At 47.9% G+C, this 21,312-nt stretch overlaps 1 non-coding gene across 1 annotated transcript; it reads right to left on the bottom strand.

The window, feature by feature from the left end:
• Nucleotides 1-19,258: 19,258 nt before the first annotated feature.
• Nucleotides 19,259-19,377, bottom strand: LOC145411491 (5S ribosomal RNA). Its single transcript, XR_013899432.1, has one exon. It is a non-coding gene; the product is annotated as a 5S ribosomal RNA (ribosomal RNA).
• Between the last annotated feature and the right edge of the window lie 1,935 nt (nucleotides 19,378-21,312).

The raw sequence follows: 21,312 nt of genomic DNA, 5'->3' as shown, positions 1-21,312 counted from the left end.
CAGCCCTGAAAGAGCGGGGCCCTTCGCCACCCACAGCCCTGGACGAGAAAGGACGCCCCTGTGCGTGATCCCGTTACCTCGGGATGTAGAGGCCCCCGGCAGAATCCAGCCCCGTCAGTAGTGGAGCTGTGATGCCTCCACCGCCCCTTTTACCTGACTGCCTCGACACCTGGATCCGAAAGGAATGACAGTGATAATACAGTGTCTGTGACCTAGTAACATAGAGGCAGAACAGTGAACTAACTCTCTAGTGGAAGTCAGTTGTAATACCAAAGTGGTGGAGTGAGTAACAGTGACAGTGCAACTGCAAATACGGCCACCCAGTGAGAGTCAGGTCTATCAGAGTGAGTATGCTACCACCAGAAAATACCACCTAATACTAAGACCATATCCAGACCCCAGTGCCAAAGAAACCCTCACCAACATGGAACAATATTAGCGACTCCACGAATATAGAAAACCCAGACTTCCTGTAATTAATAATACTCTGCCTCAACTGCTATTTGATCTGAGCAGTATCCTGCGTGATACTGATAACCCATATCTAGACATAAGAGTTATAACTGTCCAGTGTATCTGTATCAGTGACATCTGTTCGTTCCCCTGTCCAACTTAGTAATACATGTGTAAGGTTGTTGCCTTGAGTTTTTGTGTCCTACCTCTCTCCTATTTGTCTAAGCTCTGGTCTAGAAATACAGCCCCGCTACACACTAGGCATTTATGGGACGGGAAGCCAGACCTTAAAAGTGTTATCAGAGTCAAACCTTCAGACTATCGCTTCATCCATTAGTACAAGCGCAAAGCTGAAGAGACATTTTTCAACAGAGATGCATTGAATGCAACTTCTGGCTTGTGAATGCAATGCTGCCAGCCCAACCCCTACCCCACCCACCACCGATCACCACCCCCAGCCCCATCACCACCCCTCCACCCCAACGCACCCAACCTGCCTCCCCATCCCCCATGCACATCACCACATATACTGCCCATGCCCAAGCCTCTCCTTCACCTGCCAACAGTTCAACCCACCCACCGTGCATCACCACTCCCGGCTCGCTGCCACACCTCCACCCCCACGCACCCCGCCAACCTCCCCACCACCCTCAACTCCACCACACTGTCCACATGCACCCAACTCACAACCCACACCCGCCCTAAAAACCACCATCACACGCTCCGGCTGCCTTTCACCCCCACCTGCATGATACGCCTCCACCCCTACACCACCCATCTCACCGCCAAACCACACTCTCTCTCCTAACATGAGCCCCATCACACTCATGTTACATCAAGAACGAATCCCAGCCACCACCACTCCCCAGAGACACCACGTCGCATTGCCCCGTCATAAAACCTCATGCTCCCCGGCGATCTCCAGCATTCAGCACAGCTGTCTACAGCAGATAAGACCTATCGATGTGAGAATCCGACGGGCCACATGGGCGCCGCCCTACAGACACAAACATTGCGTTCGTGGCCCTCTCCACCTCCTGCGACTGCTCCGCACCAACACCGACCCGTCCACTCTCTTCATCACCTGCGACACCCAAATGGACAAAAACCCAGCCACCACAGCATGGAATGCCCACCTCCAACATCTCCAACCCGTGCGCCATGCCGACAACACCAAAGTCTATCACCTCCTGTCACAGGGACATGACTTTTTCCCCAACAATGGTGGTAAAATGCCGGGAATAGTGACTGAGGGCAGCACAACACCCCGAAGAGGAGCCTACGGAGGGGCAGACAGAGCATGATCCGACCCCAGGTGACAGGGACATAAGTCTGCCCAGGCAGCATGCCCCTATGGCCTGGAACTCGCCCGCTGCCACCATAGCAGGAAACAGAGACTACCTTACAGGCGAGCTGAACCTTGACAGGATTGGCGTGGAGCTGACTCTACAGCTCCTCGCAGCATCCCAGCGATGGCCGGTAGCCACGCGTATTTAGAGACGGCCTGTAGCCACGCTGAAGCCCAGCAACAGACAGCCTGTAGGCGCTCTGAAGTTCAGGAGACAGCCTGTAGCCGCTCCTCCTAAGAGCCATGGCCTGTAGCAGGGCTCAGATGATGGCTGGTAGCTGCGCCCTTAACCCCTTAACCGTGGGTGTCATTCCAGAATGACATTGCAAAAACTGGACCAAACCGCAGGTGTCATTCTGGAATGTTTGTGAATATTTTGAATACCACGCGTTTTTCTGCGCGTCAATTGTTTCAAGGGAGAGTAGCTATTAAGTTCTTTCACTCCAGCCGACCCCCACCTCCCTCCTCCCACCCCCCGGGTCCCCCACCCCACCCCTGACCAAACACGCATCAGTATCTGTCCAGCTGTGTGAGTGACAACAGTGCTGATGTGGCAGTGAAGTGCAGGCAATTATAGTGCAGGCAATTACAGTGCCTTTTACCTGCCTCAGTGAACACAAAATGGGTGTTTATCGTATGTGCAGTATTCATATATGTTTATAGTATTATTATCAGAATGAGGTTGGCATTTGGTAATGGTGTGTGAGCGAAAAATAGTGATTTTAGATCGCTCACTTCTAATGGCACTGCCCATCCAGTGATAGTCAACGAAATCATGAAACCTAAATCATTGCAAAGCCGAAGGTTAGTACTTTCTAATGGTACCTTATTTTTTGCTCTAGATTTATTCTGTGCAGAGTTATAAAGGTTTAAAGTTTGTTTACATTTTGGCTGGAACCCCCGTGGGGGGGGGGGCCAGTCGGATCAAAACAATGCCCGCGGTTAAAGGGTTAAAAGGCCACGGCCTGTAGCCGGGCCACATTTCAGGAGATAGCTGGTAGCCACTCCCCCGTCAGATGCTGCTATATCCTCCAGTAGGAACCAGCGACGGCCAGTATCCACAATGGGGAGAGAAGGGCATGTCCCCTTTTCTCCTGTAGTTGCCTCCGAGAACAGGACACAGGCGACGGCCGGTAGCCGCGCCTGTCGGCAGGAGATGGCCTGTAGCCGCTCCTTGTCGGCAAGTCATTCAGGATATGGGGACAAGGCGATGGCTGGCAGCTGCGCCGACAGGCAAGTGACAGCCGGTAGCCTCTCCCATCGGCAGGAGATGCCCCGTAGCCATTCTTTGTCAGCATGTTGTTCTTGATATGGGGACAAGGCAACGGCTGCTAGCCGTGCTGGCAGGCAAGTGACAGCTGGTAGCCACACTTCGCCTGCTTCCCCATCAGGGAGTCAGGCCCAGGCGACAGCAGGTAGCAGTGCCTACGACGAAGGGACAGCATAGCTGCCCTCGTTTCGTTGCCCGTGGGAACCCAGCGACAGCCGGTAGCCATGCCGGGGAGGAGCACCAAAGCCCCTCGCCTGCTGTGACTCTGCCACGAGGAGGTCCTCTGCCATCAGACCTGACAACAGGCGGAAGCGCAGACAACTCTATTGTCCACCACCAGAGAGGCAACCTGCAGGAGGATCGCCTCATCCCTGAGGACCTGTGGAGAGGCCCTGTGCTATCCCCAGGGTTGTTTTCCACCCAGCCGGCTCCAGAGGGACCCTACGTGACGGACTCTGATGAAGGCCGACACCTCAGCTCACCCCTGACAGCATCCCCAATGGCAGGAGACCGCAGCTGCCGGGCCCCCAAGGCCGCCCCCAGGACCCCTGGGCGAGGCCTCTCCCTACCCAGATGCAGACGACCCTCGTCCTCCGTTAGGCGCCTAAGTGAGCACATCAGAAGGCTCTTCGGCCCCAGCCCTGAGGGCCGCACTCCAGTTCACAGCCCCGACAGTGCAAGGCCCTTTGCCGTCCACAGCCCCGGTCATGAGAGGATGCCCCTACAAGTGATCCCGTGGCTGCTGGGTACAGAGTCCACTGGCGGGACCCAGCCCCCATCAGCAGTCGGGCTGTGAGTTCTCCTGCTGCCCCCTAACCACGCCGCCACCCCACCGACAGTGAGTGACAGTGAAAGTGCAGTGACAGTGTAATAGTGACCTGAACATCAGGCATTGTGTTATATGATCTGAGAGAATCTAAGTCCGAGATACATATGTGAAAGTCGTGGTTTGGGGCAGATAGTGAAATAGTGAGGGAAATAAGACCCAACAAGGGTGCAGTGATTTCAGCAGACATTAGTCTCGGCCCTCATAGTGTGATTCCTTTGTGCTATAGGACCTGTGAATAAGTTGCCCATCCTAATCACCTATTCCCCTGCCCAAAAGACCTTAAATATTATTCATTGTGCTATTCACCTACTGCCCTGAACTATTGTCCAAATAGTATCCTGCGTGATGCTACTACCCATGATCTTTGCATATGTCTTATAATTGCTCAGATTCCTGGTTTTGTGACATCTACCTGTTCCACATATAGAATTTGTCAATACACGTGTAAGGTTGTTGCCTTGAGTGTTTGTGTCCTGCCTCTCTCTTATTTGTCTAGAAAGAGAACCCAGCTGCACACTAGGTGTTCAAGGGATGGGAAGCTGAGCCTTAAACACCTAGAATAACACATACAATAGTATACAATACAGGGCATGTGGACGGGAACAAGCTTATTAGTGACAGTATTTACACTACATTACACATAAAATGAGATCACCATCAGTCAGTTACAATAATCAACAATACCCAGGTTTCAGGGATAGTATCCATAGAGTCTTTTTCCTTACAGTCCTCACATATTGTTATCAGTCTCTGAACTTAGGTCATTTGCATTGTATGATAGGATATTTTGTTTGTAGGCATGGTCACTATTAACTCTCACTGTATCACTGTTCAGGGTTGTAATACTTTACATGGTCAGTCTGTGTTTCCCAGGATGGTATTAGATGTCACTAGAGAAATTCTTGGGCTGCTGAAACCTGGGTCTTAGTTGAGGTGGTGCCCGGGTGTAGTGAGGCATCCCTGGGGCATGCCCTCATGTAGGAGACAAGGAACCACTCCCAGGGGCATTAAGGCCCGGGCACGATCCTGGTCGGGAGTACAGGGAGGCTCCCTCCTGGCGGAGCCTCGACCTGGTGAGTGGTCCTTGGGACTGGGGCCAAATAGGGCCAGGAGTCGTTCCTGATGCCTTCTGCTCTGGGCTGAGGGCTGGTGTTGGGCAGAGCCGGGAAGTCCCGCCCTGGGGTCCAAGGGGCATCCCTGGGAGGCTGGGAACTGTGGTCGCCATGGGACTGGGGTGCTGTCAAGGGCTGACTGCGGCGTCCCCTCTGGGTGGCGTTCGTCAGCTCCGGGCATTGACCAGGGGCGATTCGTAGGACATGAATCCCCTCCTCAGCAGTTGTGTCCTGCCACCACTCCTCAAATGGCAGCTCCTCCTGGAAACTGCACCTGGAGAGAGAGTGGGGGGAATGTCCCACGCAGCCTCTGGGTGGAGGGTGGGCCTCGCCAGGGACTCCCTCCAATGGGGAAGCCCTAGAGCCTGTGGATGAAGGGCGAATGGTGGCCGACCCTTCCATGACACAGACGGTGGCCGATGTTGTGGTTTCGCAGTCCCCAAGGGCAGCAGCAGAAGGGTGAACGGTGGCCGACCCTTCCCTGACACAGACGATGGCCGATGTCGTGGTGCTGTTCCCACAGGAGGAGAAGGTGGATGAAGGGCGGACTGTGGATGACCCTTCCCTGGCATGGATGGTGGCCGATACCATGGTTCCGTCTCCCTCTGGTGTACCAGCCAACGTGCAGATGGTGGCTGACACGTTTAACCCGGGGTATATGATGGCTGCCTCTGCAGGGCTGGTTCCATGTGTGGTTGCAGCAGTGCTGCAGGGGGCAACAGCAGAAGGACGGATGGTGGCTGATTGTTCCCCGACACGGCCAGTGGCCAATGCTGCAGTGCTGTTTGAGACTGTGCAAGCACAAGTCCCATCCTGATCCTGGCGAGGGCTTGCTCAGCCGAGAATTAGTTGACCATTCCTGCGGTGGTGATGTTGGTCGTATTGAGGACAAGAGGGGCATAGGGTAGTGAAGTTCCGAGTCCTGTCTGGCTAGGGACCTAGTGTATACCCCACTGTGGTGTCTTCCTGGGGTGGGGGTTGGGTGGTGACTCCGTCCTGGTGAGGGGGACTCTGCGGGGGTTACCCCACAAGTGTGTATCTCACCATCTTCGACGGGGGAGAAGTCGTATCCCCGTAACTGAAGTGGTATGTGACTGAGGTGGGGGTGCAGTGTGTCAGTGTGATGTGGCTTAGGAGAGTGTCCCAGTGTTGTATGAATGGGTTTGTTTCTTGGTGTGGTGCTTAAATGATGTGTAGGGTGGAGGTGTGTGGGGTGTGGCAGAGGCATCGGAATAGATGGGATGTCCCTCGGAATCTCTGGTAAGGCCCTTGTGGGGGCTGCCAGATGATACGGCGCATCCTCATTGCTGGTGGTGTTGAGTGGCGTGGGTCCTCTGGCTGAATGCTGGCGAGAGGTGAGGAGGCCGGGGTTTTATGAGGAAGCTTGGTGGGGAGACGGCGTTTTTCCCTGGGGCCTTTGGTGAGTGGTAATTTCCACTAAGCTTGGTGTAGGTGGAGGGTGGTAGGGGTTATGTTGGGGGTGTTGGGAGTGGTTGGTGGTGACTGGGGTGATGTTGGGGGGGTAGGTGAGGGTGTTGGGGCATACCTGTGTGGTGGGCGTGAGGTTTGCCCAGATCGAGTGGTGGTGGTGGTAAGGACTGGGGTGGGGGGTGAAGTGGTGAAGCCGCATGGTGGTTGTGAGCTGTGATTTCGCGGGGTGGCATGTCATGGTGGAGGGGAGGAGGTGGCGGCGGGTGTAGGAGTGAACGTGGGGAATGTGGTGGGGGCACGAGGGCACATGAGAGAAGTTAGGGGGAGGGGATGGTGTTACATGTGGGCATAGTATTGGGGGTGGGGGGGAAGTGGATTGTGCGGGGATGGCGGGAGCGCGGGACACCGTGCTGAGGTGCAGTGCGGGGCAACCAGGTGCTGCTGCTGGCGCAACATGTAGATGGGGAGGTGTGTTGGCGGGGATGTGATTAAGTGGTGTGGTATCTTATGGTGTGCTGGGTGGTAGGGGTCAGGTGAGAGGAAGTGAGGGGTTGAGTGGGGTCGTCATCGAGTCATTTTGGTCAGGGGAGGTTGGAGAGGGATCAGGTGAGGGGGAGACGGGGAAGGGGGTGGAGAAGGAAGAGGCAGAGGAGGGTGTGAAATGGTAGTGGTATGAGTCAGGGGTCGGTTTCTGAGAAGAGGGAGAAGGCGTCGTGGGTAGGCAGGAAGGAGAGGGTGCTAAGTGTGGAGGGATGTGTGTGGGTCTTGGATGGAATGGGCGTACATGCCAATTGCGGTATGTACCGGGTTCGCCGTGGTGCTTCACAATGACTTCGTAAGAGTTGGGAACTTTGATGATGATGTAGTCCCCTTCGAACTGGGAAGAGACTTTGTCAGGAACTGGCTGGTGTGCCACTGCTACCGAATCTCCCGGTTTGTAGGGGTTGGGTGGCAGGGTGTCTGGCTGAAGGTCTTGTTGCTGCTGCAGGTGGTACAGGTGCCTCTTCAGATGATGAAGGGGGTTGGCCATAGGGGGTGGGGAAGGGGGCTGGAGGTGATGTTGTAGGGGCAGGAGGAGGGGCACTTCACCGAATACTCGTTCGTGTGGTGTGGCCCCGTCATCTCTCGGGCAGGTGTTCATGCCCCACTGTATTACTTTAATACGCGCCGGCCTGTCTTCCTTCCCCGTTTCTAGTATTCGCGCCCGTATCTGGTTGAGTAGGGTGCGATGACTCCTTTCACATACTCCACTCCCCTGGGGCCATATGGGGAGGAGAGGGAGATTTGGTAGCCGAACAGGGCAGCTAGTTTGGCCCAGACCTTGCTAGTGAATTTGGGGGAGTTGTCGGAATGTATGGCCTGGGGAATCTTAAAGTAGGGGAAGACGTGGCGAAGTAGGGTGTCTGCCACAGACATGGCGTGGTGCTCCTTCGCAGGGCAGACAATGAGAAATTTTGAATAGACATCAGCGAAGGTTATGATGTATTTGTAGCCAGCTTTTGGTGGTAATGGTCTGACTACGTCGACAGACAACAGTTGCCAGGGCTTGTGGATGGTGATCTTCCCTGCTTGCCCCGGCATAAGAGTGATGTCCTTCCCTAATGAGAAGGCCCGGCAGGCTTGGATGACTATCTTGGCAACCGTAGAGGGCCCAGAGGTCCAATAAATGTTATTAAAGGCCTGCAAGAGCTTCTTCGTGCCAAGGTGAATGCCGTTGTGAGAGTGGAGGTAGGTCATGGCATCATGGGTGGCATTGGGGTCCAGTATTATGAGGCCATCTTAGGTGAAAAGGTGGCTGCCGTGTTGGTATAGCTGCCTGAAGATCGATGGTGGCATCCAGGAAGGTCGTTACTTAGTCTGCCACGGCTGTAGGAGGTCGGGGATGGCATGGATGGAGTTAATCGGGAGTTGCGATAGGGTGTCGGCATTAGTATGTAATTTTCCAGGGCGGTAGGCGATCTCGAAATCGAAATCTTCCAGTGCTTCCCGCCACCTGATGAACTGGCCGTTATTGGTGTTGGACTGATGTAACCACTGAAGGGACTGATGACTGGTGGTGATGGTCACGTGGGTGCCTGATATGTATGCCCGGAGGTGGTCTAGGGCCCAGATGATGTCTAGGCACTCACGTTTGGTTGCCACGTAGTTTCTCTCAGCTTGGTTAAGGGAACGGCTGGAACAGGTGATGATGTGTTCTCACCTGTCTTGTACTGAGCCAGTACGGCACCAATGGCAGCCAGGGACACATCAGTGTACAGGCATAAGGTAGGGTGTAGTCTGGGAAGGTGACGATGAGGGCGGTGATCAGTCTGTTTTTCAGGATGTTGAAGATGGCTATACAGGCCTCGGTCCAGATGAATGGTTCACCCTTCTTGGTTAGCTCGTGGAGGGGTTTAGTGATGTCGGCAAAACCCTTCACGAAATGCCAATAATAGGAGGTCAGGCCAAGGAAGGCACGCACGTTGTGGACATCCTTGGGTAAAGGTAGGCCCGCGACGGCACGTAGCTTATCTGGGTCGAGGGAAATTCCCTCGGCAGATATTATGTACCCCAGAAATGACATGGATCTTTTGGCCAGCAAGCATTTCGACAACTTGACTTTGAGTCCTGTTTGATGTATACGTACGAAGACTAGTCTAAGATGCTGGAGGTGGTCGGCCCAGGTGCAGCTGCACACGATAACATCATCTAAATATGCTAGGCAGGTCTCCCAGGTCAGGCCGCTGAGGACTGACTCCAAGTGGGAGAATGTGACCAGGACATTGGACAGTCTGAAAGGGAGGACAATGAACTCATAATGTTTGCCATTGCTGGTCGAAAAAGCCATTTTTTCATCTGTCTTCGGGATGGACAGGGACTTGCCAGTACCCCAACTGGAGCTCCAGGGTGGAGAACCATGAAGATCCGTGGAGGGAGTTAAGGGAATCGTCTATTCTGGGTAAGGACGTGGCATCCTTCATAGCCACATCGTTGAGTTTCCAGTAATCTACACAGAACTGCATGGAGCCACCCTTTTTCTTAACAGGTACAGCAGGCGAAGACCACGGGCTGGTGGAGGGGGAGATAATGCCGGCATCTAGCATGTCCTGGACCTGCCGGTCTTCCTCTGCTCACTGCTTGGGGTTTTTCTGCCGTGAGGGTTGTCAGATGGGGGGTCCCATGGTGAGGATCTCGTGGCTAAGGTATATAGTGTGCCCAAGGTCTGCTGGGTTTGACAAGAATAGGTCTTGAAAGTCCAGGAGAAGTTGTTGAAGGGTGTTAGCTTGGTGAGGAGAGAGGTGTCCAGGTAGGGAAGGTAAGGTGGTGGAGGAGGGGGAGGGCTCCAGGCTCGGCTTCCTCCATGTCTCCCACTATTAATCCTCTGGGTAGGGTGAGGGGGTGGTGGCGAGGTTAGCGATCCATTCCACCTGGTGGTGAGGGGGGAGGACGGAGAGAGTTAGTAAGCAGGAGAAGAGAGTCCGCAGCAATAGGTTGGGGCAGAACAGGGCGGAGGTGCTGCTGGGTCTGTTCAGTTGTAGCCAAGCCTCGTGTCTGGGGGGGTATGGTTAGGGAGGTAGCAATGGTTGCGGGAAAGGTAGGGTGGGGAGAGGGCTGGGAAGGAGGGCGAGGAAGGGTGGGGGGCTGGGAGAGTGAGGGGAGAGGGGGGTGTGGGGTGCAGGTGTAAAGTGGGCGAGTGAGAGGGGGTCAGAGGAGGAGGACTGGGGGAGGGGGAATGGTGTGCAGGTGTAGAGGAGCAGAGTGGAGTGGGCTGGATCTCTTTGAAACTGTAGGTGCTGCTTGTGACAGTCGATCGTAGTGTGCAGTTTTTGCACGAGATCCAGCCCCAGGTATCAGTCATAGGCGTGGCAGGTGGAGTCAAATACGATGAATCGGAGCTTGGTGGAGACTTCCTGGTGGGTATCGGTCCGTCGGGCCCAAGTCTCCCCATGTATGGGCAGGGCGCCATCCTCCACATCTACGAGGTGGGCTGAGGTGGGGAGAAGTGGGCCGAAGGTGGAGGTGTGGCGGGAGTAGGAGTATAGAGGCAAGATCTGGCTGCTCCCGTGTCAAATGATAGTCTTGCCTTGACCCCGTTCAGTCTCATCTTATTGTAGACTGGGGGGCGATATTTCTGCAAGATGCCCCCCGCCACTGTGGGGAGGTGCGGGGGCAGACTTAAAAATCCATTTGCTGTGCAGTATGCTCCTCTTCATGCTCCATTTCTCCTGGATCCGCATAGGGGGTGGGTGGAGCATCCTCCTCTGGCCTGTCGTCTTCTCTGATGATTTTTCCTCTGAAAAAAATACAGGTTCTCTCTTCATTCTAGGGACGAAACATTTTGGCATCCTTGCGTAGTTGCCCTGCAACATGCAGCCTTCAACTGTTCCCGTATATCATGAAGGGGGCAGCTACGGTTGCAGGCGGTGAACTCCCAAGGATTTATTGATATTAAGTTTGAGTTCTCCTAGGGGTTGGGGCGTTTCTTGGGAGGGTGTGCCCGTACGGGTACAAATGGTGTGGGTTCATGATTGAGCTGAGGTGCAGGTGCTCGCTGCTTTTGTGGAGCTGTCCCGTAGGTTGGAAATTAGCTGACAGCACTGATCAGCTGGGGGGTGGGGCAAGCGGCGAGGAGGCTTCACACAAGCTGCATATCTTGGTCCAAATCTCCCGAAGGGTCATGTATAGTAAAATGCTTCCTTAGTGCTTGGGAGTACGCTCAGGAGTGTGTTGAATATATGCTGTTTCTGGGCAGCTGTGTCGGTCTTGGGGTACGTGGCGATGACGAGCCGCCTAGCCTGGACTAATGTGTCGTCCAGGTTACCATCGTATATGAGGGCGTCTAGTTATGACAGGGCGACAACTTTGCCCAGTGATGGCGTAACTGCCTATTTCACTGTTTGTGCGAACTGTTCCCATTTTAACTCAGGGACAATTTTAGCAACTATACTGGCTACTGCTTTGCCCAGGTGTGGCAGCGTGACAGCAATTTTCTCTCCGTCATTCTCAAAGCCAGTGTCCAATATGGGTTTGACCATAGCCAGGTATACATCAATGTCATATTGCTCAGGATCGAATTTTGGCAATTGGATGTGAAGTTTGGCCACCATTGTGCTAAAGTTCCCTGTTTTGCTCCTCCTGTGTCTTGATCAGGTCCAGAACCACCGCTGGCCACCAGTGTTATGCTGGATGTTTTTAGGTCGACTTCTCGTCCCAAAGACACCAGCTACTGAGCGGGGTCCTCTTTCTAGACTGAAACTAAAACACCTTAACAGAGGAACAGGGCATAAAAACTCGTCAGGCTACCTTAACACATGCATTGCCTCAATTCAACCTTCTTACAATATACAGACAATGGTACACAATACACGGCATGTGGACGGGAACAGGCTTATTAGTGACAGTATTTACAGTACACTACACATACAATGAAATCGCCATCGGTCAGTTACAATAACCAACAATACACAGGTTTCAGGGATAGAGTCCATAGAGTCCTTTTCCTTACAATCCTCGCATATTATTCTCAGTCTCTGAACTTAGGTCATTTGCACTGTATGATAGATATTTAGTTTGTAGGCACAGTCATTATTAACTCTCACTCTATCACTGTTCTGGGTTGTAATACTTTACATGGGTATGGTCAGTCTATATTTCCTGGATGGAATTAGATGTCACTAGAGAAATTCTTGGGCTGCTGAAATCTGGGTCTTAGTTGAGGTGGTGCCCGGGAGTAGTGGGGCGGCCCCTGGGCGTGCCCTCGCATAGGAGGCATGGAAACACTACCAGGGGCATTGACGCCCGGGTGCGGTCCTGGTCGGAGGGTACAGGGAGGCTTCCTCCTGGCAGAGCCTCAACCTGGTGAGTGGCCCTCGAGACGGGCCAAATACGGCCAGGAGTCGTTCCTGACGCCTTCTGCTTTGGGCGGAGGGCTGGTATCAGGCGGAGCCAGGGAGGTCCCGCCCTGGGGTCTGAGGGGCATCCCTGGGAGGCTGGGGACTGCGGTCGCCATGGGACTGGGGTGCTGTCAGGGGTTGACTGCGGCGTCCCCTCTGGGTGGCATCCGTCAGCTCTGGGCATTGACCAGGGGCGGTCCGTAGGGCATGAATCCCCTCCTCAGCAACTGGGCCCTGCCACCACTTCTCAGACGGCAGCTCCTCCTGGAAACTGCACCTGGAGAGAGAGTGGGGGGAATGTCCGGTGCAGCCTCTGGGTGGAGGGTGGGCTGTGCCAGGGACTCCCTCCAACGAGGAAGCCCTAGAGACTGTGGATGAAGGGCGGACGGTGGCTGACCCTTCCCCGACACGGACGGTGGCTGATGTCATGGTTCCACAGTCCCCAAGGGCAGCAGCAGAAGGGTGGACAGTGGCCGACCCCTCCCCGACACGGACGGTGGCCAATGTCGCAGTGCTGCTCCCACAGGAGGAGGAGGTGGATGAAGGGTGGACGGTAGCCGACCCTTCTCCGGCACGGAAGGTGGCCTATACTGTGGTTCCGCCTCCCTCTGGTGTAACAGCCGACATGCGGATGGTGGCTGACATGTCCAACCTGAGGCGTACGATGGCCGCCTCATCGGGGCTGGTTCTAAGTGTGGTTGCAGCGGTGCTGCACGGGCCAACAACAGAAGGATGGACAGTGGCCAATCCTTCCCCAACATGGACGGTGGCTGATGTCGTGGTGCTGTTTGGGACTGTGCAAGCACAAGTCCCACCCCGATCTGGCGAGGGCTAGCTTGGCCGAGAAGCAGTTGCCCATTCCTGAGGTGATGTTGGTCATGTTGAAGACAAGAGGGACGTAGGGTAGTGATGTCCAGGGACCTGTCTGGCTTGGACCCGGTGTAAGCCCCACTGTGGTGTCTTCCTGGGGTGGCAATCGGGTGGCTGCTCCGTCCTGGTGAGGGGGACTCCGCGGGGGTTCCCGCGGGAGTGTATATCTAAAAAAAAATTTTGATGAATGATGTATGTGTGAACTTAGATTTTGTGTGTTGATATTCCTCTGTTTAACCATGCTGCTCTTTCTTGATGTAGCTTGCTCAGTGTTAAGTGCACATTTCATGGATACTTTAAGCTTGTCATTAGTCAGGTTTGTGACACAGATTTGTAGATGGGAATAATATTTGATGGTAGGGGTGTCATGGCACCGAGGAGAGAGGCTTCAATCGGATTTTCGCATTTGTCCCACTCCCTTCCTCACAGAGGATGACTAATCATTTGGATTAGTTGAAGGAATGGTGCTTATTTATAGCCTGGTGCCTTAATCCCAGAAGGGGTGGTTACAAACGAATCCACTCCGTGTCACCCCGTCCTCCTGCACCTCGCTGCCTTTTCTCCAACTCACACCTTTAATCATATACCTTTCCATTACATCCCTCCATTTCACTTTGTGTCATCCCCCTCCCTCTCCCCCCTCCACCTCAGTTGAATACAGTATACTTTTCCAGACAGTCTCTCAGTCTCCATTCTCTCTCCATGACACTTGCTGGAAATGACGACATGAATCTGAAGGAGTTTTTTTTTTCTTTTTTCCATTTGGATTATGAAAGGGCATGGGTGGAGATGGGTTTCGGGTCATAGCTGTGATGGAAAGGTGGTGTAGTAATGTGGCTGGATTAGACAAATGGAATATACTGTTGCATGCATAACCCCTTATATGTGTGTGTGTGTGTGTGTGTGTGTGTGTGTGTGTTCTTACCTAATTGTTCTTACCTAACTGTATCTTTACAGGAATGAGTCAAGCTCGTACTGTCCCGTGTCTTAAACCATATTTATCGTACATATCCTTAAATTTGTGAATTATTTTGGCACACACTATTTCATTCGGTAGTGCATTCCAGTGGTCAATTGCTCTGTTTGGGAAACTGAATTTCCTTACGTCTTAATCACCTCTCATCTTATGCAGTTTTTTGCAGTGTCCTCTTGCTGATGCTTCTCCATGTGTTAAGTAATCATTTATGTCTATTTTCTCCTTCCCTGATATGCACTTATATAGCATTATCATGTCACCTCTTTTCCTTCGCTCCTGTAGTGTTGGTAGATTCAGTTTATTTAGTCTTTCTTCGTAGCTTAGGTCCCTTAAGCTTGGTATCCATCTTGTAGCGGCCCTTTGAACTTTTTCAATCTTGTCTATGTGCTTTTTGAGATGAGGACTCCAGACTACTGATGCATATTCCAGGGTTGGTCTAATGAATGAAGTTATTATGCTTCTTAGCATGTCTTCATTTATGTATGTGAATGCTATTCTCATATTTGCAAGCAGTGTATACATGTTCCGTACCTTCTCGCTGATGTGGTCAGCCGGAGATAGTCTGTTATTGATAATCACACCTAGGTCTTTCTCTCTTTCTGATGTGTATAGGGTTTTATTTCCTAACTTGTAATCCCAATCAGGTCTTTTTCCACTTTTACCAAACTTGATTATATGACACTTGTCCACATTGAATTCCATTTGCCATGTACTACTCCATTCATGAAGTTTATTTAATTCTTCTTGTAGCTCTTTACAAGAGACTGTGTTAGTAATTCTCCTTTGTATTTTTGCATCATCTGCAAACATATTCAGATAGCTCTCATTTCCAGTGTTACTGTTTATATCATTTATATACACTAAAAACATGATTGGTGCCAGCACTGAACCCTGTGGTACTCCACTAGTCACTTCTTTCCATGATGAGTAGTTTCCTCTTAGTACTGTTCTCATTTCTCATTTTATGAGAAAGTCTTGCATCCAACAAAACAGTTTGCCTCGAATTCCTCCTTGATGGTACAGTTTCCATAAAAGTCTTTGGTGTGGTACTGTGTCAAAAGCTTTCTTGAAATTTAAATAGATACTGTTCATCCATCCTTCCCTTTCCTGTATTGTGTTTGTTACTCTGTCATAGTAGCTCAGCAGATTAGTAACACATGATTTTCCTTTTCTGAAACCAAACTGTCTTTCTGTTATCATACTGTGTTCTTCTAGATGGCTTACCCAAGCTTTTCTTATAAGCTTTTCTAATACTTTGCTTACAACACTGGTCAGTGATACTGGTCGGTATCTGAGTGGATTTTGTCTATTTCCTTTCGTGAATAAGGGGACAATATTTGCTTTTTTCCAAATATCAGGTAGTTTACCTTGACTCAAGGATTTCTTGAAAATTAAAAATAATGGTTTACTTAACTCCTTTGCACATTCTCGTAGTACCCAACATGAAATTTCATCAGGACCACTTGCTTTTCCTCTGTCTAATCTACTTAACTCCTCCTGTATTACTTTTTCTGCTAGTTGTATATCTGGTAGTATGTGTGGACATGCATGTTCCACATAGTCCCTCTCAAAATTTTTTTCTTCTGTAAAAACTAATTGGAAATTCTTATTTAGTGCTTCACAAATATCCTTCTCTTGTGTATAAGTCATTCCCTCGTCCGTAATTGATTGTATTATATCTTTTACTTTGGTTTTGCTTCTGATATAGCTGTAAAACAGCTTTAGTTGATCACTACTTTTATTTATTATATCCTCCTCAAACTGTTTTTGGGCTTCCCTCCTTATTCTTGTATAATCGTTTCTTGCCTGTTTGTAATTATTATACGCCCTTTCACTATTATGTCTTCTGTATCTATTCCACAACAAATCTCTTCTTTCTTTTGATTTTTTACATTCTGTATTGAACCATTTCTGTATTTTCTTATCTGCTTCTTTGTGCTGTGGGATATACTTCTGGACTCCTATTTCATAAAATTCACAGAATTTTTTATATACAGCATTTAAATCGTGTCCTCTAAGCTCATTTTCCCAATCAACTTCTAAGAAATACTTCTTTAGGTCTTGATAATTTCCCTTTTTATAGTTTAGGCTCTTTTTGTAACTGTCATTGCTGTTTACTATGTCATATGCTATCCTGAAGTTATAATTTAGTACTGCATGATCGCTTTTGCCAAGTGGAGGGTGATATATTAAACTGTCAATATCATTTTCTTGCCCAGTAAATATTAGATCTAGCACTGAAGGTACATCAAGTCCTCTTTTTCTGGTGGTTTCCCTCACATGTTGCGTTAGGAAGAACTCTTGTACGAGATCCAGGAACTTTTGGTCCGAACAGCTTTCTTGGCTAATTATATCTAGAGTATTCCAATTTATATTTGTATTGAAATCCCCAGTTAGTATAATTCTTTCTGATTTCTCTTCCATTTTATGTAGTAATGATCTTAAACTCTGAACTGTACTCTCTGCCAGGTCCTCATATTCATCTCTTTCCCATGTGTTTGATCTGGGTGGCATGTACAAATTGGCTACAATTACTTTACCTTCAGATGTGTTGATCTCTACTGCAATCAGTTCTACTTGTGAGGGTATATCTAGTTTTATTTCATTGACTTTTAGATTTTTCTTAGTTAATATTATAATTCCTCCTCCCTTTTTTAAATTTCTGTCTCTTCTCCATATATTGTATTCCTCTAAGTTTAGTATGTCATTGGATATCCTTGGTGTTAATTTTGTTCCAGTTAGGCATATTATTTGTGGTTCATTTTCTCTGACATAATCATTCATCTCTAGTAATTTAGATACCATTCCATCCACATTTGAGTACATCAACTTTATCTTCTTGTTTATATACTTGTCATGACATGGTTCTACTACCTTCCTACTTTTTATTCCATCCTGTTTGTGTACCACTTTCGTACCTGCAATCCTATTACTTTGTAAAAAAAAACTTCTTCTCCTCTTCCGATCTTCCCTCATTTTTTGTTTTTGCTTCCTCCCTTTTCTCTTTCAGTAATTCCAGTTCCTCTTGTGTTAGGCATCTTTTTATCCATACATTTTTGAACTCCTCTTTTTCCATAAGATTCTTTGCGTTTTTTAGTATCTCTTCCACAGTGTTTACACTCTGAAAAGTCACCTTTAGAGGTCTTGTCTTGCTTTTCTCATATTTCCCTAACCTTTTGTGTTCCTCTATGTCTTTACTACAGATTTCCTCTGATACTTCCTTCAGTAAGCTCATTACATTTGCCATCTCCTTTTTGTCTCTTGTGATCTTGTTTTTTAGATCTTCCTCTTCTATACCAGTGATTACTATAGATTTGTTTATATCTACTGAATCGCTGACTAACTTTGAATTGTTTTGGATTATTCTTTTCACTTCCTTCTTAATGCTTTTTTCCTCCACCCTTGTTTCTAAGTCTTTCTTTACTTTCACCATTTCAGCATACGTGGTTTCCACATCATTTTTGTAGCTTTGCACAGCTTCATTCACCTGTGTGTGTGTGTGTGTGTGTTCTTACCTAATTGTATCTTTACAGGAATGAGTCAAGCTCGTACTGTCCCGTGTCTTAAACCATATTTATCGTACATATCCTTAAATTTGTGAATTGTTTTGGCACACACCATTTCATTCGGTAGTGCATTCCACTGATCAATTGCTTTGTTTGGGAAACTAAATTTCCTTACGTCTTTATCCATCCATCCATTGCCAGACGCCATGTATCCCAAACGGGGTGGCCAAGGGCTTAGAGTTAATTGTTTTACAGGGAGGGGCACTAATCCTCCACCAACCCCACTTGACACGTCTTTATCACCTCTCTTTTTGTGCAGTTTTTTGCAGTGTCCTCTTGCTGATCCTTCCCTATAGGTTAAGTAATCATTTATGTCTATTTTTTTCCTTCCCTGATATGCATTTATGTAGCATAATCATGTCACCTCTTTTCCTTCTCTCCTGTAGTGTTGGTAGATTCAGTTTATTTAGTCTTTCTTCGTAGCTTAGATCCCTTAAGCTTGGTACCCATCTTGTAGCAGCCCTATGACCTTTTTCAATCTTGTCTATGTGTTTTTTGAGATGAGGACTCGAGACTACTGACGCATACTCCAGGGTTGGTCTGATCAATCATGTTATTATCTTTCTTAGCATGTCTTCATTTATGTATGTTAATGCTATTCTCATATTTGCAAGCAGCGTATACATGTTCCATACCTTCTCACTGATGTGGTCAGCCGGAGATAGTCTGTTATTGATAATCACACCTAGGTTCTTCTATCTTTCTGATGTGTGTAAAGCTTTATTTCTTAACGTATAATCCCAGTCAGGTCTTTTTCCACTTTTACAAAACTTGATTACATGACACTTGTCCACATTGAATTCCATTTGCTATGTATTACTCCATTTATGAAGTTTATTTAATTCTTTTTGTAGCTCTTTACAAGAGTCTGTGTTAGTAATTCTCCTTTGTATTTTTGCATCACCTGCAAACATATTTAGATAGCTTTCATTTCCAGTGTTACTGTCCATATCATTTATATACACTAAAAACATGATTGGTGCCAGCACTGAGCCCTGTGGTACTCCACTAGTCACTTCTTTCCATGATGAGTAATTTCCCCTTAGTACTGTTCTCATTTCTCTTTTCATGAGAAAATCGTGCATCCAACAATACAGTTTGCCTCGAATTCCTCCTTGATGGTACAGTTTCCATAAAAGTCTTTGGTGTGGTACTGTGTCAAATGCTTTCTTAAAATCTAAATAGATATTGTCCACCCATCCTTCTCTTTCTTGTAATGTGTCTGTTACTCTGTCATAGTATCTCAACAGATTAGTAACACATGATTTTTCTTTTCTGAAACCAAACTGTCTTTCTGTTATCATATTGTGTTCTTCTAGATGATTTACCCAAGCTTTTCTTATAAGCTTTTCTAATACCTTGCTTACAACACTGGTCAGTGATACTGGTCGGTAGTTGATTGGATTTTGTCTATTCATTCATTCACCGCCAGACGCCATGTATCCCAGACGGGGTGGCCATTGGCTTAGAGTTAATTGTTTTACAGGGAGGGGCATTAATCCTCCACCAACCCCACTTGACACGTAGGGATGCCAACAGCATCTGGTGTTCCCAGGCAGTCACCCATCCAAGTACTAACCAGACCCAACGTTGCTTAACTTGGCTGATCGGACGGGAAGCGGTGTACTCAACGTGGTATGGCCGTTGGTTTGTCTTTTCCCTTTCTTGAATAAAGCAACAATGTTTGCTTTCTTCCAAATATCTGGTAGTTTACCTTGACTCAAGGATTTCTTGAAAATTAAAAATAATGGTTTACTTAACTCCTTTGCACATTCACGATGCACCCAACATGAAATTTCATCAGGACCATTTGCTTTTCCTTTGTCTAATTTACTTAGCTCCCCCTATATTACTTTTTCTGATGTTTGTATATCTGGTACTATGTGTGGGCACGTATGTTCCGCATAATCCCTCTCAAAATTTTTTTCCTCTGTAAAAACTGATTGAAAATTCTTGTTTAGTGCCTCACAAATATCCTTCTCTAGTGCATAGGTGATTCCATCGTCCGTAATGGATTGTATTTTATCTTTTACTTTGGTTTTGCTTCTGATGAAGCTGTAAAATAGCTTCGGTTGATCACTACTTTTATTTATGATATCCTCCTCAAACTGTTTTTGGGCTTCCCTCTTTGTTCTTGTATAATCGTTTCTTGCCTGTTTGTAATTATTATATGCCCTTTCACTATTGTGTCTTCTGTATCTATTCCACAACAAATCTCTTTTTTCTTTTGATTTTTTACATTCTGTATTGAACCATTTTTTTATTTTCTTATCTGCTTCTTTGTGCTGTGGGATGTAGTTCTGGACTCCTATTTCATAAAGTTAACAGAATTTTTTATATACAGCATTTAAATCTTGTCCTCTAAGCCCCTTTTCCCAATCAGTTTCTAAGAAGTACTTTTTTAGGTCATGATAGTTTCCCCTTTTTATAGTTTAGGCTCTTTTTGTAACTTTCATTGCTGTTAACTATGTCATATGCTATCCTGAAATTGCAATTTAGTACTGCATGGTCGCTTTTGCCGAATGGAGGGTGATATATTAAATTATCAATATCGTTTTCTTCCCTGGTAAATATGAGATCTAGCACTGAGGGTACATCGAGTCCTCTTTTTCTGGTGCATTCCCTTACATGTTGCGTTAGGAAAAACTTTTGCACGAGATCCAGGAGCTTTTGGTCCCAACAGCTTACTTGGCTTATTATATCTAGAGTATTCCATTTTATATTTGTATTAAAATCTCCAGTTGGTATAATTCTTTCCGATTTCTCTTGCATTTTATGTAGTAATGCTCATAAACTCTGAACTGTATTCTCTTCCAGGTCCTCATATTCGTCTCTTTCCCATGTGTTTGATCTAGATGGCATGTACAAATTGGCTACAATTACTTTCCCTTCAGATGTATTGATCTCTACTGCAATCAGTTCTACTTGTGAGGGTACCGGTATATCTAGTTCTATGTCTTTGACTTAGATTTTTCTTAGTTAATATTATAATTCCTCCTCTTTTTATTAAGTTCCTATCTCTTCTCCATATATTATATTCCTCTAAGTTTAGAATGTCATTTGATATCCTTGGTGTTAATTTTGTTTCAGTTAGGCATATTATATGTGGTTCATTTTCTCAGACATAATCATTCATCTCTAATAATTTAGATACCATTCCATCCACATTTGATTACATCAACTTAATCATCTTATTTATATACTTGTCATAACTTAGTTCTACTACCTTCCTCCTTTTTATTCCCTCCTGTTTATGTACCACTTTCGTACCTGGAATCCTATTACTTTGTTAAAAAAAAAAATGTATTCTTCTCCTCCTCTGATCTTCCCTCATTTTTTGTTTTTGCTTCCTCCCTCTTCTCTTTCAGTAATTCCAGTTCCTCTTGTGTTAGGCATCTTTTTATCCATACATTTTTTAACTCCTCTTTTTCCATAAGATTCTTTGCATTTTTTAGCATCTCCTCCACGGTGTTTACACTCTGGAAGGTTACTTTTAGAGGTCTTGACTTGCTTCTCTCGTATTTCCCAAACCTTTTGTGTTCCTCTATGTCTTTACTACAGATTTGCTCTGATACTTCTTTCAA

Source organism: Coenobita brevimanus, chromosome 89 (assembly GCF_032717465.1).
Source record: "Coenobita brevimanus isolate Jiangsu-jjx chromosome 89, ASM3271746v2, whole genome shotgun sequence".
NCBI lineage: Eukaryota > Metazoa > Arthropoda > Malacostraca > Decapoda > Coenobitidae > Coenobita > Coenobita brevimanus.
Note: the sequence above shows the minus strand (reverse complement) of the source record. Positions and strands in the feature narration are given on the sequence as shown.